Raw genomic sequence first — 4,035 nt, 5'->3', positions numbered from 1 at the left:
ATCTCTCCCCCATGCTTCAGCATTTGATGGAGGTTTGGAGGGTGAAGTGCTTGAAAGGGTACAGCAGGGAAGAAAGGTTGCTGGTTCCTTGAAAGCAGTGATAAGAAACAGGGAAGTGAGCATGGAAGTGAAAAAGTTACTACATGACAGTATTGTGATACCAACTCTAACGTACGGTAGTGAAGCTTGGACATTGTTGGAAGGACACAAGTCAAGAGTGACAGCAGTGGAAATGAGTTATTTAAGAGGAGCCTGTGGAGTCACGTGGAGAGACAGGCTGACGAATGAGGATATAAAGGAGCGTTGTGGTGTGGATGTGGATGTGATAGGAAGCGTTATGAGGAACACACTGAGGTGGTTTGGCCATGTGGAGAGAATGGAGGGTGAAAGACTGACGAAGAGAGTGTATGTTAAAGCAATTGGATGATAGTTAGAGGGTTGGGAATGGTCACTCTTCTTTGAGACTGGCTGAATGAGCACAAACTTCCAGCAAGAAGGAAAGGTACAAGTTGATAGACAAAGGCGAAAGAGTTTGCCTAGGCAGGGTGTAAGCACAGAAGCACAGTTCTTGAGAACAACAGGAGGGACTCTATCAGGCTCATATGCCTTATTAGTATTTATGCCAGTGATGGCAGAAAATACATCAGCTGAAGAAATTTTAATGTTAGCCATAAGGAAGTCAGAGGGGGTAAGTGATGGAGGAACAGCACCGGAATCGTCTAAGGTGGAATTGGAGGAGAAAGTCTGAGTGAAGAGATCCGCTTTATCAGTAGAAGAAATAGTACAGAGCCATCAGAGTAGAAAAGAGGAGGGAAGGAAGATGAGGTAAAGCTGTTAGAAAGGTTTTTGGCAAGGTGCCAGAAGGAACGGGAAGTATTCGAGTTAGAGAGTTGAGAGCATTTTGTACGGATGAAATTATTTTTAGCAGAGCGAAGAATAGACTTAGCACGATTCCGGGCAGAAACATATAAAAGATGTGATTCAGGGGTGGGTAGCCTCCGGTACCTTTTATAGGCCCTCTCTTGTTGCAGACAGCATTAGAACAAGCGTGATTAAACCAAGATTTTCGTGCACTAGTCAAAGGATATGAGAAATGATGTATGCTTCCATGCCCGAGAGAATAACCTCCATAATGCGCATGGCACACTCAGATGGCTCCCGGCCATGGAAGCAATAATCATTCCAGGGAAAATCAAAGAAGTACTGCCTGAGGGCCTCCCAATCTGCAGCTCCAAAGTGCCACAGACGACGTTTCTTTGGAGGGTCCGCAGGCCGTACTGGAGCGACAGGACAGGTTAAGGTGATAAGGTTGTGATCAGAGGAGCCCATCGGAGAGAAAAGATTAACAGTGTAAGCTGAAGGATTAGTTGTAAGGAAAGGTCAAGTATGCTGGAGCTCTCTCCAAGGCAGTCAGGGACATGGGTAGGGTGTTGTACAAGCTGCTCTAGGTCATTAAGGATAGAAAAGGTGTAGGCTTGTTCACCGGGTGGATTAGTGAAAGGAGAGGAGAGCCAAAGGTGATGGTGAACACTGAAATCTCCAAGAATGGAGATTTCAGAGAAAGGAGAAATGGATAGAATGTGTTCCATTGTAGAAGTAAGACAGTCAAAGAATTTTTGATAGTCAGTAGAGGTAGGAGATAAGTAAACAGCACAGATATATTTAGTCAGAGAATGACAGGAAAGCCAAAGCCAGAGTGTAGAGAATTCAGAAGAATCGAGTTCAGGAACACGAGAGCAAGATAAGTTGTTGCGTATATATACACAACAGCCACCTTTGGCTTTAAAATGAATCTAGAGAAAGTAGGAGGATACAGAAAAGGTCTGTTGTGAGTTGCCTCAGACAGCTGAGTCTCAGTTGGAAGAAGAAGGTGAGGTTTAGAGAAGGAGAGATGGTGCTCAACAGAGCTAAAGTTAGAGGAAAGGCCACGAATGTTGCAGAAATGACGAAGAAGTCAGACAGTGGATCCAGGCATCTTGAGTCATCACCGGGAGAGAGGCAGGTGAGGGCATTTATGGTCTCCCCCCCTGGGGACTCCGAGGTTACGTTATTCGATGCCATTTTTCAAAATTTTGAAAAGCATATACTCCCAAACAGCTAAATCATACAAATATTCCTAAGGATTACCCATATTAATCACAGGCTTCAAGTTTTTATATTACTGATTTAAAGTTAAAAAAATAAAAAATAAATAAATAATAATAAAAATAAAACCCTGTGAAATAGGTTAATTGCATATAAGTCTAGGGGAAATGGTAGCCAGACTGACCAATTCCTGGTCAGGAGGGCTGATACGAGGTTGGTGAGGATGTTAACGTTGTACGGAGAAGCAACACAAATTACTGATAAGTACCGTGGTGCCTAAGGAGCAAGCGGTGAAGAAGAGGACCTATGCCTCTATGAGGAAAATACGGGGGCTGAAAAACCAAGCAGTAAGGGATGCCATCAACAGCAAGAGAAGCAAAGCTGTGACTGAACAGGGAGCTGTTGACAAGTGTTAAAGAACAGTACAGAGCTCTCAAGAATAATCCTCTGAGAGCTACTGATTCTGTGATATGATAACACAGTGGTGGGATGAGAGGGTAGAAGCCACAGTTAATGAGAAAAGAAGGATTTTCTGCGAATGGAAAAGGGGTGGTAACAGAGAGAAATACTTGGCTGCCAGGCACTGAGCTAGAAAGGAAGCATACAGGGCAAAATCTGAGTCTCAAAGACTTTTACTGAATAACCTAAATAGTGCTGACAGGAAGAATATGGTATTTAAGGTGGCAAAATCAGATTAAGAGGGAAAACACGAATATCATAGGTGAGCAGTGTGTGAAGAATAATGACGGAGAGGTAATGGTGAACAGTGAGTTTATTAAAGAAGCCTGGAGAAAACATTAAAACCTGTTGCTGAATGAGGAGTTTGACTGGAACAAGGAAAGTTTGAAGTCAGCAGATCCAGTGCTTGGCCCTTGGTCTTTGATTAATGTTGCTACTGCAAGCTAAGAAACAAGCAGGATGCAGTTGTGGAAGGCAGAAGATAGGTCTGGGTTGACAGCTAATGGGGAGATATACCAGTGGGTTTAGTTACTGATTTGATAAATAAGATTATATATATGAGTGTGTTGTCCCAGATTACTGGCTGACAAATGAAACTGTAAATGTGTATAAGAGGAAGGGTGATATCCAGGAAAGAGACATAAAACTTTTGGACCAGATAATGAAGTTAATGGAGAGTGTCCTAAAAGGTATGATTAAGGAAGGAGTGAATAATGATGAGATGCAGTTTTGGTTTATGTTAGGCAAAGGGACCACTGATGCCATTTTCACTGTCTGACAGCTTTAGGAAACACAGGCAACCCTCCACCTGACCAAGCACTTACTCCTCACATCCCTGCATTATGGCTCCCCCACTCCAATCTTTTCTTGCAACCCACCGATTGGGAGCCACAACTCAGGCTGGGTAGTGTAACGTTGCAAGCCACAGCTCAAGCTGTGCTGGTCATGCATCAACATAAACAACTCAACTCTTACGCAAACTTATGCATGGCGCTATGCAAAGACAGAGATTTTTTTTTTTTTTTTTTTTTTTTTTTCACCAGATGATGCCCTGGATGTTTATAATAACACAAAATTTTTTTTTCATTTTTTTCACTACTCCTATACGTAAACTTACATATGGCCCTACAAAGACAGAGAGAGAGATTTTTTCTTTTCACCAGATGATACCCTGGATGTTTATCTTCAAGTTAAAAAAAAAAAAAAAAAAAAAAAAAAAAAAAAAATCCTTCATTTTTTGCATACTACAGGGTGGGATAAAAAAAGGTACTTATGCAATCCATGGGTTAAAAGTGGGCTTAAAGAGAATGCCTTGAGGACGCATAACCTGGGCCCTTCAGATTCCTTGCGCAAGTCACATTGAAATTGGTTCCTTCCCCCCCCCCCAAAAAAAAATCCCTCCCCCCCAATAAAAAAAAAATCCCCCCCCTAAAAAAAATCCCCAAAAAAAAATACTTAAGACACAGCATTTTACCTATCAAAAGGTACCGG

This window comes from Coenobita brevimanus, chromosome 55, assembly GCF_032717465.1.
Source record: "Coenobita brevimanus isolate Jiangsu-jjx chromosome 55, ASM3271746v2, whole genome shotgun sequence".
Classification (NCBI taxonomy): domain Eukaryota; kingdom Metazoa; phylum Arthropoda; class Malacostraca; order Decapoda; family Coenobitidae; genus Coenobita; species Coenobita brevimanus.
The sequence above is the reverse complement of the archived record's forward strand: the minus strand, read 5'-3'. Positions refer to the sequence as shown.